This window comes from Pinus tabuliformis, chromosome J (genome assembly GCF_031772625.1).
Source record: "Pinus tabuliformis cultivar Carrire ecotype Pingquan chromosome J, CPIR1, whole genome shotgun sequence".
In the NCBI taxonomy this organism is placed as follows: domain Eukaryota; kingdom Viridiplantae; phylum Streptophyta; class Pinopsida; order Pinales; family Pinaceae; genus Pinus; species Pinus tabuliformis.
Genome location: NC_142295.1, coordinates 1,448,061,130 through 1,448,073,298, shown reverse-complemented (window position 1 = coordinate 1,448,073,298; position 12,169 = coordinate 1,448,061,130). Strand labels below are relative to the sequence as shown.

Below are 12,169 nucleotides of genomic sequence, written 5' to 3'. Positions count from 1 at the left end.
GAGGTGATTAACCCCACCCTTGAGAACCCGAATTATCTTTCTGTTTTGACCAACTTGAAGAAAAAGATTAACATCGCTAAGGTCAGAATTAATTCTCATGATCTTCGAAGTGAAACTCGGAAGTGGTCTACTCCCAAGGCTCTCTCGGATGATAGAATTTGTCATCTTTGTGATACTGAGAGGGTGGAGGATGAAAAACACTTTTTTTAGACTGTAAGATGCTTACTCACATCCGCTCTCATTTCCCTAACAACTATCACACTTCAAATCTTCTTGACTTGTTAAGTCAGCCCAACTATAGTGATCTTAGTGCGCTTATTTCCCTTCTTTTTGAGCATCTAAATAAGATACTAAAGAATTACAATTAAATTCTTCTTCTTCTTAAAGTCTGATAGACCGCATTAATCTTAGTATATATTAATCATCGTCATCATCATAAATTCATTTTATTATAATAAATACATTCATTATAATTCATACATAATTCTTTATATTTATAATGAAAAAAGAAGAAACAAAACAAAACCTTTAAAGCGTTTTTCATAAGAATATCGAGGAAAATTGATTAAATAACATGGTGACAAAATTCACCATAAAGAAATTCTGCAGCGTCAACCCACACCACAGGCCCACCAGCACTCTCACTTATTCCCAACTTTGCCCAAATTATTGAGTAAATTAATATTTCAATTAAAATGAACAGAAGATTTGTAAAATGGAATCTCTCAGCTCTTTTGACTTGTTTAACCAGTGGTCCAGAGATTTCCAGTGGCTGATGATTGCTTTGAAGGCATGATATGTGCAACTCTCCTGTTGAATGATGGCAGGGAATAAATTTTGTTTCTTAAACAATGATATTAGTGGGTATAAACACCAACTAGTGGCTATTCACTGTTGTGAGTGCCAAACAACTCTTTGTCAAAATAAAATAACGTGTGAATGATCAGTTGGACTTTTGTGTTTTATGATTGCTACTGGCTGTAGTGGGAATAGATCAGAAGGTTGGTGGGCCAATTTTGCCTTTTATCAGTGCATGTCATAAATGTTGTGGTTCAGTGGATCTGCTTTATATTTTTACACGTAGAGGCACTCAATACCTTATAATTATTGCATATAATATTGTTGAACCTGCCCAGATCAGATACTCAGAGCCTCATCCTTAAAGCCTTGCTCGCCTGCCCTTCATTTTTGTGAGTTGAAGTTCCAAGGGTCGAATCTCAAGAAGCACACCATGTCTGATACCAAGTATCCACCGCCACCTGCAGGCTACCCGGAGGCAAATCCTTCTCCAGGTTCTGAGCTCCTGTCATCTTCTCTTAATTTCTTCAATTGTTTCATTACATGATAATTACAGAGAGTTTCATTTATACTGGCTCACTTTTGTTGTGGTTATCAGGGAACCCTACTCAAGCTCCTCAGCCCCAGTATGCCGAAGTCCCTATCAAAACGCAGACGAGAGAAGAGAAAGGATTTATTGAAGGATGGTATGAATTCAATTCAGTTTCTGATTTTTTGTTTTTTGTTTTTTAGAAGTTCGGTATTAGTGAGGCCATGTCCGAAAATAACACCCAATTAGAATGAAAAAAATTATGATTTTATGATATTGATTTGTTTGCAGCCTTGCTGCTTTGTGCTGTTGTTGGTTGTGCGAGACATGTTGCTGATGGCGAGGATTAGGCTTATACTGGCCTGAAATGAATGGGATTCTATGGATGTACAATATTTAATAAATTAATCATGTTCTATGGTTACTGTAATATATGATTTCACTTGGTACTGAAAAGGGATCTGTGTATTAAGTTTCAGTATAATTTTTTTTAGGAGTTTACCATTTAGAATGTTTTGTGAATGTAACTTGGTTTTAAAATAATATATTAATGTATGGATTTTGTATGGTTTCTGCTATTTGATTCTCAAGCTGTGTTTTGTCTATTTTCAGTTTAATTTACTTTACTGATATCATTTGTTAGGTTCCTTATACGTTACCTGTATTGTGGGAAAAGCTTTTATAAGTTATGAGGGAACCCTAATATTTCAGTATTGATTTTCGTGGAGATGAAAGATAAGTTTGAGCATAATATCGACTGTTAGGAGTCTCCATGGACTGTTTAAATTTACTCTCATTTAAATTTTTAAGATTGAAATATTGTTTCACAATTAATTCTTGGTGTTATGTATGTTCATGTGTACACGATTTATCAAAAAGTTATGCTCTACGAACCTTATAGTGTTGAGGGACTTAGCTTCTTCTTGAATTTTTTTTATAGTGAGAATTTATTTACACTTTGAATTATTTCTACTGCTAACTTCTTTGTGAAAACAAAAGTTAATCTCATTTGGATGCGATTCGAACTTGGGACCTTCGTCTCTCAATTATTAATCTAACTTCTCATTTTCTCATGTAACTTTGTAAGGCAGATTTCTGTTGACAAACAAAATTTAGTGTGTTAACTTCTCACCGAAACCACAAAAACTGAAATTCGAACTTGTGACCTTCCATTTTTTGGGTGTCATTAGAAAATATCTTAGTGGCATGATGCTGAACTCACTGTATGCTCTTTATATTTAAGTTGTACTAAACGCACATAGACCGACTGATCCGGAGTAAAGCCAATGCCTAAAAGTAGCCAATGCCTAAAATTACATATTTACTATAAAGGTTTTTTTCTTTTGTAGCCTGAGGTCGTATTGCATTCAGTTTTAGTAGCCAGGCTTCATGTATATATGCTACTTGTATTTAGACTCCCACATAATTAGATAGTATATTAGCTAAATGTCTTTACATATATGTCTTCAAAAATATAAGAGAACATGTTAATGGTTTAAAACTAAAGAAATTTGACAAGAGTGGATGCCTATACACTATTAAATTATTAGCTAAATGTCTTCAAATATAAGAAAAACATGTTAATGCTTTAAAATTAAAGACATTTCAAAAGAGGAGATGTCTATACATACTACTAAACTAGTTAGGTCATGATTTTTATTTTAAGTATTTATGATTTTCTTATATATAATAAGATTGTATTAATAGAGCTAGATCAAATTGATAATCATAAATATTGTAAGTTCTTCTTACTTTAAAAAAACATAAACATATTTTAACATACAAAGTGACTCTCTAAGTAAGATTATTTTAAATGTTTCTAACCTACTTAATTTTATTGCAAACTTCTCTTGATGATAACACAATTATGAGTATTCATAGAGTTATGTGCAACATGAAATACTATTCTTTATGGTGGATCTCCTCAAATTACGTCATTTTTTCCCTGCATTCCTATGATGGCATTAACAGGACTATATTAAGAACCATATATACTAACCATAGATACTATAGCATTTTTCTCACTTTGGTAAAAATAAGAACATATTCTAACATACAAAATGAGTCTCTTACTAATACCCTTTACATGCACTTAATATACTTAATTCATATTGCATACTTCTCTTGATCATAACACTACATAACAAGATGTGCAACATGATGTGTTCATGCGTTTTGTTGAATCTCCTCGAAGTATGTCAACGTTTCTCGTCTAATCATGTTACTATCTATCTTTGATTATTCCTATCTCTTAAGGGGAAAAAATATTTAGTGAGGTTGAGGAGAACTGCCCCTTGGGGTTCAAGGAAGTGGCCTAAAATGTAAGTTTAGGTGGCATAAAAAATATTACAAGTGTTGATTTATAGAGCTTGTGCATGAACACTCCAACATGCACATGCGCACTAGCATTTATATGCATGCTTCAACATCGTGTATGCCATGATCTACCTTTATGCCTAAAACCATGAATACAAACTATATCAAGATCATTATGGAAGGGAAATTGTAAGGAAATGGGAACCAAATGGTGTTGAGTTCTCTATCAAACAATGTAATAGTACATATATAAATACGTCATACCTTGTCTTAAGATAGACAACCGATCTTGATCACACAATCAACCAATTGAGTGAATATCTCAATGTCACACTAAGCTAGGAAATTAATTACATAGAGAGAATCTCTTAAATCCAACTAGATCTAACAACCTCCTACAAACTTAAAATAGACTACTTCATAAAGATGAATTTTACCCAATAATGATCAATGATTATAAGAACCACAAATATGGTCACACATAAGATAGGTAAGAGCTACATATTCTTTAGCCCCCCATAATTATTACTTGTCTTAAAATATTTATGAGGTCAAGTCTTTATTATCGTATTATCAACTGCAACAAATGCCTCATTTGAATCGAAGAACCTTCTAAAAAACAAAGTCTATATCTAGTCTAACTTGGCACTTACCACCCATACTTTGATTATACAAATATTTCCAAATTGTTGACATGCATATAAAGGAACAATCATTCCCTATGATGCATGGTTACACAACTTCTATAATCATTGGTCTAATAGGAATTTCCTTAGTGTACGTGGTTCATTCAACTTCTTGATAATTTCTCACTGAATGCAAAATTGCACCTCCCAGATTTTGCAATGAACATTTTCCATTCATAAAGCATCTAGTTAGCACACAACCCGCTCCTACAAGTGTCAGAGAACTCTATAACATAGGTTGATACACTAAACTAGACATGTTATCAAAGTTATTGGACATTGGAAAAGATGGATCTATGTCTATCTAGGTCTTCAATAGTATGGCCTTTACATGGTACATTGATATAGGTACATATATACTCCATCACATGGAGATACCAAGTAAAAGCTTACAACTTTACAACGAAAAGTATATTGAATCAAACCATGACTTCAAAATTTGCTTCAAAATACAAAGTGTGATTTGACATTATTGTATGGTTAGGCACGCTTCTATTCAACAAACCATTCAAAGTTTTACCTTCATATGTTTGGCATCATATGATCTATTTTTTCTATCATAAGAACCCTTATCTAATTCCCTTGGACCAAACTCCATAGAACTTTTTGTTTGTTTTTAGGACAACATCTATGTCCTTTGTACTGCAATCTCATCATTCCACTTCAAAATTATGTTTACCAATGAACCTTGGTTTCTCTAGTGAGAACAATTTTCACTATGATGATAACCCACCAATGGTTATTCACAAAAGCAACTCGCTTTAGTATGAGAACCAAAATAGTGTTTACACCACTTCATTTACCAGTAGAAGTATTATCTTGAATAACATACTATTTGCAAATTAATTGTACCATTAATACCACATAGATTCACTGGAAAAATATCACACTCTAGGGAATAATGTCAACCAAAGTCTAAATCTGTAGCAATTGACCATCCTATGGACATATTTCCATCTACCAATACACCTAAGTACCCAACCATGATGCTCTCTAGTCCTCTAGAATAACTTTCTAGATATGGGATGTATCCATTTCAATCTTACATTCTATATGAACATGTCAATGAGGACTTATAATGAAAATTCACCAAAGATTATTTCATCAAGGAACAATTACATGGACAAAAGGATGTGGCTATTACACTCTTTTATATATAATAAACTTTACCAAGGAAACGTAGTAGTGATTTTACATTACATGATATTGCCATTTAGGACTACCAATTTAGAGACATTAAAAAAGATATCCAATGCTTAGCATGGACACATAGAAAATAAATCTCTGAAGATCCTAGAGCTTTCCATGACACATGAATTAAATTATTTATCTATAAACTTCCATCAATATTCTATTAGAACAAATTGTCACAATAGATTCGATAGAATTACTGTAATCGAAGAAGCTTGTAATCTACAAAGTCTATATCTAATTCAAATTGGAACTTACATATCATGCCTTAATTGTACAGACAACACTGAATTGTTGACATCCATACAAAGGAACAACCATCCCATAAAATGCATGGGTACCTAATTAGTATAACCATTTGCATAACATGGATTTCCTCAATGTGCATGGTTCATTCAACTTCTTGATGATCTCTCCCCTAAATGAAATAATTCATATTCCAAATCCTACAACTCACATTTTCCCTCTGTGGATTTTTTAGATTTGGCCTTCCCTTTTCCAAATATGTCTGTGACTACCATGATTTGCCACATATTCTACACGAAAAGTTGAGAGCTCTTCCAATAGTATTGATTATTACCATTGAAATTATGGTAGAGAAGGCACTGGGTGACTTTGATGCAAACATATATAGTTGTAGGATGAAGCTGAATCCTATTATTATAATCCTAGGTGTATATAAGGCTTGAATATTCCTCTAACAACTTCATTGACACTTTTTTCTCAGATTGATTGTAAATGTGAATACTTTTAACTACTATTGAAACTTCAAAATTATCGTGGAAAGTTGCATAAGTCCCATTCCAATAGGCGTTTTTTGTTTTTGGTTTTTTCCCCAAGAAATAGCTCTAGTGTCCTTGATGGATCTCAAAAAACATGGGTGGTGAGTAGTGCCAATGAATGTAGTACAAAATTTAGCCAAAATCATCCTTCTCCTTTCTATAGGACTTGAGAATTGGTTGAAGTTGTAACTTGAGGACTAAATCCATATCTCTCCTTGTTTTCAATGTAGAATAGTAATTACTACTTGTACTAGAGTTAGATCGATATGCTCCCAATTTTTGGCCACAATATCCAACACTAGCACCCACATTTTCATCTCACTTTTTGGCACCACACACTTTTTTTATAACAATTTCCATCAAAAAGATGAATGCAGTTTCTTGTATTACATTGAATGCCACAAGTACAACATTTATACGACTCTCTTGAAGAGAAGGATTATGTGCATTAAGTGGGCTTCCTTAGTTCATGCACATGTAGCCAAAAATAAGTTCCCCCTACCTTATATTAACTAGCCCAACAATGAGCATATCTAGTTAAAAATGGAGTTAGATCTATAAATAGAGTTAGGTAACCCAAAATACAGTGGGAACTCAAGTAAAAATAACACGCCAAGTGAAGTGAAATTTCACTCCTAGAAAACATGGTCTAATAAAAGCTCATTTATTCATAGAAAATTAATCAATGGTGGCCTATGATCCCATGGTATTTTCCAATGGTATTACATATTATGCATGTGAGGGAATGAATGCAACTTTAAACTTATAAATGGAGCTAATATTGAAAAATAGGACTAAAGTCCAAAGGAGATAAGATGTATCCAAGAATATAACTCGAACCTCCAAGGATAATAATGCATTTATCTAGGATACTGGTGCACTACAATGCCATCTCACTTCCATGTCACTTCATTGTCATCTTGCATGGTATCACCTACTATAAATAGAAATAGAAATCCTCCTAATTAGTGTGATTGTGTGAACTAGCACAACCATAAAAATTAAATGGTTGGTAAATTATAATTGAAATAAATTTATAATAAGCATCAAAACACTTACTTCATCATACATCTTAAGTTACGAAAGTAAATAAAAAAATATATATGAATTAATTAAATCATAAGTTTATTTAAAATAATAATTAGTCCATGCAAGGGCAAGACTGCCTCAAATTTTTTTGCTATACCTTTTTGATGCAGTTTTAATATTTATGCCATGAATGTTAAACCAACCAAAATTAAAATATTTGAAAATTCAAGAAAGTATTTGCATAAAAAATGAATAGTAACAATATGTAAATAATTACACTTACCAGAGTTGCCACACACCATTATTTATTTAATAAGTAAGAGTAAAAATGTAAATGTTTAGACTTACTAGTTGTTACTACCCACCCAAATTTATGCAACTCCTTCCCCTTATTTGGAAATTAATTTTTCCATTTCATATATCAATTTGCAATTTTTATGAAATAATAATTTCCAATTAAGTGGTATGGACTAAGCTACCATAGCAATTTGATGCACTTCTATAGATGAAAACAAAAACATTTTTTTTCCTTGGCATGTTCTACTGGCTATCCCATAACTGACTTTACTACATGGGGATAATTGCATGTTTGTTCTTATTCATTAGGCCAAGGACATGTATGTTGAGCACTTATAGGTAATGTACGTTTTGAACTAGAGGCTTTCTCATTATAGAAGTTGCTAGAATATCAGATATTTCTCAAGTGTAGAGCATGCAACACATATAGAAAGTGGAATTTTGGATTTTTCTTTCTTCTTTTTCTTTGCAGAGATTATATGAAAAATTTAAAATATATACTTTGCATTCAAAATCTTCATATAGAGAGTGCCACATGACATTTTTATTTGTGAGATTATATGAAGAATTATAAACATATAATTTACATTCATAGTATTGATATTATTTATCATAAATATGCTTTAGTTTTTAAGTTATTCAATGATGAAGTGTGTAACTACATCCATAGGTATCCAAATACACTTGGAATGTGGAAGAGTAGTGGGTGAACCCTATAAATCCCATTGTCCATGTTGTACATATGTAAGGAGACATTTTTTTTTGTCAAATTTGACAGATGGGATGGGCTTCCCATATGCATTGCTATCTATAAATTCCTTCCATGCGGATTATGTGTATCGATTATATAGTTGCAAATTCCTTCCACATTGTGTGTATCAGATTTGGATTGTGTATTTGCAAATTCTTTCCACATTTATAATTTGTATTGGAATAAAATTTCTTTTATATTAAGAAATATCTTATTTGTTAGTATGGAAACCATTTTATTTTTTTTCCAAGGATACCATTTTATCTATTAATTAGATTAAAATAATATCATTCTTATTATTATCCAATTTTAAGGTCACCACCAAGCTAGACACCAAATTGGTATATGAGACGCCCTAGTTTATGGGACAAGGGACCCACTTTCATATATCGATTTGACTGCTAAGTCTACGAAGGCATACATACTCTACCCCCCTCTCCTTTTGAACCTGTGACATCTTAGGAGGAAACACATGTTCTTAACCATTATTATTTTGAGATAGTTCTTTCCGAATAATCACACCATAAAAAATTGATGGTGTGATTATTCACGAAAAGACTATCTAAAACAATATGAATCACAAAAGTTTGAACTCAAAGCTAATATTATTATATATTTTTTCATTGATTGAAAAACATTTTCATATAGTTTATTTGAATAGAAATCGATAATTGGGTTTATGAAGTTCATATTATCATCCCAATGAGCAGTCTCTCATTTCATCATCATCTCGAAAAATATAGGGAAAATTTTTATGGAGCAACGACATGGATTTTGTAAATTAGCCTACTCCTTGAGCTCTTAAAAGTGAGGATACTCCACATATTGTTAATGATTTTCATGTTTCTTCCATAAATACTATCTTGCAAGTGACTGCCATTCATATTTTGACATTTAGCCATTTACTAAGTTGTTGTTACCATAGTAGAGTCAAGTTTTACAAACTAATTTTATTTAGTTTAATTAATATTATATTTCTTCTACTCTTATTAATATTAAATGGTGGTTATATAAATAAATTTAGATTTAGAATATTGTTAGATCTAAGACTTTTGTGATCCATAATGTAGAAATCAATCTTTCAGATTAATCACATTGTTAGGATTTAGTCGATATTTCAAACCAACTAATGTGGTTCATCCTTAGGACAAGGTGAGAAATCAATCGATCTAAAAGAATAAATATCATGGATGCATCATTTCCCAGGGTTAGTCGTTTAAAAATAGCGTTGGTGAATTCATTACTGAGGAAAGAAAAAATTATTTAAGAATAAGGGATACAGAGATGTTTGTTAAATTATTTAATATTTAGTTAGAAACTAGTTGTTATGTAATAATTAAATATTTTATTTCGATATTATAAATTAATTATCAATTTATATAATAATATTATCTAAAAATAATTAATTTATATAATATTATTTGTTAGGGGTTGACTTATTCAATATATATTTGGTTGAAAACTCACTGTTAGGAATAATTCAAAAAAAATATTTTATTTCATTATATTTTAGTAATCTTTTATTAATATTATCAATACCTATAATAAGACTATTTATTAATATTATACAATTAATGTGACCATTATTAGTTAGAGGATAGCTTATCTCCCTTAAATAGGAGGATAGCAAAGATAACTATAAAGGTTTACCAGACAAATATTAAAAGATGAATTATTATGCGCAAACAAATTTTAGATGGCTAAACATATGAAGTTAAAGAAAATTAATAAGGATAAACGGGGATAAAACCAGAAGAATAAAAAGAATAAAGGAGAGGAAAGGGAGGAAGAGTCATGAAGAGAGAGCCAAAATCCAGCTTCTACTTAATTTCAAGCCATCATCCCTATTAAGGTTTTTGGGATGCCTCTCAATCTCAATCGCTTCCTTGAGTTTCCTGTGGTGGAAATGATCAACTTTAGCAATGACTTTGGATTCTTCAATGCAAACATGGTGTTTCAATTTCTCTGCAAGTTCATAAAGGGCTGATGTGTGGGAGCGATTGTGTCTAATGTCAGCAACATGTTCATTGATTCTCTGCTTAATACATTTTCTTATTTCTCCAATGTAGGGGATACCACAAGAGCAGGGAACGACGTAGACCCATTTCGTGTCCTTAGGGTCAATAGGGTACTTAACAAATCTAAGAGAATTTTTAATGGTATTAAGAGGTTTGAAAGAAGAAGAGACATTAATTTTCTTAAGAATATGGGCAATCATATCCGTGGTTCCTTGGATATACAGGAGATGAACCTTAGATATAGGATCAGCATGAGCGGGTTTAACCCTATGCTTTTTTCTTTCTTTGTGAAAGGCCTTGAGGCTTTGGGGTTTGCTATACCCATTATTTTTAAAAACTTCAAGAAGATGAGATTTCTCCTGATCAATGTGTTCATCATGAGAGATTCTTAGAGCATAGGTTGCAAGAGTGCTGAGAACCCCAAATTCTTGAGCCGGGAAATGATGACAACTGGGATGGAGATACTATTCCATGTGAGTCTTCTTTCGAAAGACTTGGTGATAGATGAAACCATCATCCCTCCTAGAAAGGAGAATGCCGAGAAAGGGAAGGCGACCATTCACCTCAACTTCCATTTTGAACTTAATGGAGTCTGATTGAGAATTAAGGTGGTTAAGAAACATATCTAGTTTCTCACGACCATGAGGCCAGATGACACAAGTGTCATCAACAAACCTCTTCCAATTTTTAGGGTGAAATTTAGCAAAGGCTAAGGCCTTGGTCTCAAAATCTTCCATAAGCAAGTTCGCGACGATAGGGGAGAGAGGGTAATCCATCACAACACCATAAGTTTGCTCATTGAACTCACCTTTGGGTACTAAAGAGAGTCGAGGTGAGGTAGAGGCCAGGTAACTTGGTAGTGTCTTTATCAGTGATGCGATTTATGACATCAATGGCCTCTTGGATGGGGATTTTGGTGTGTTAGCACTCAGATTTTCCCAAAAGTTGTAAGAAGGAGAAAGGGGTCCCAGGTAAGCACAAACCAATCTTTTAGATACAAAATCTAGCCAATATATATCTAGAGAGGGCTCTCTCTTTAAGTTTTAGCTTTGTTTAATAAGGTTTTAGGCTAGTTATTAGAGCTTGGGATTTTGTTTGAATTTGTTGGTGAAGTTCAATAACAGAGGGGTAGAATTGAATAGTTTAGTCCATTGGGCTAATGGAATCAGGGAAAATGGCTCAACTGGATTTGGTTTCTCAATAAAGGGTGGCTTCATAGGGCAAGATAACTGAACAGGGAGAAAATAGAGACTTGAAAAGATGGGATGGATTTAAAGGGCTAAAGGGAAATTAAGAATCCTTCAACAACATTATGATAATAGAATATGAATAACCATCAATAAAGAGCAATTCAGAATTCACTGTTTATACTAGTCTAGAAGAAAACATTGAGAACAAAAACGATTGAAGACAGATTGCACTTAAGCACTTTCTGAATTATTCATTTTCGTTTTAACATTCAGATATGAAACATAATGAATATAATAAACCAGAAAACATTAACACATGAGATATAAGATACTTATTTGTAAGAAGAGCTTCGGCGTAAATCACATAAAGAGAGATCTTTGTCGACGCGTTTCGAGCCAGCAAGTGTGGCTCATCGTCAGGACAAGTTGAAGTAACAGATCCAGCTTTGCAAGTTAAATAGTCTGAGCAGGGCCTCCAACAGCTATCTAGATCAACGGCTAGATTTGACCAAGGGACAGTCAAAAAGTCAAATGGATTATTTAGAGGGTTACATTATTAATTTAATAATTAAAAATTATTAT

General features: G+C 32.6%; 1 long non-coding RNA gene across 1 annotated transcript; it reads left to right on the top strand.

Moving 5' to 3' along the window:
- The first annotated feature begins 1,089 nt into the window (after positions 1 to 1,089).
- Positions 1,090 to 1,905, top strand: LOC149232819 (uncharacterized). The gene is made up of 2 exons (XR_016247568.1): positions 1,090 to 1,292; positions 1,397 to 1,905. It is a non-coding gene; the product is annotated as an uncharacterized LOC149232819 (long non-coding RNA).
- Positions 1,906 to 12,169: the final 10,264 nt, after the last annotated feature.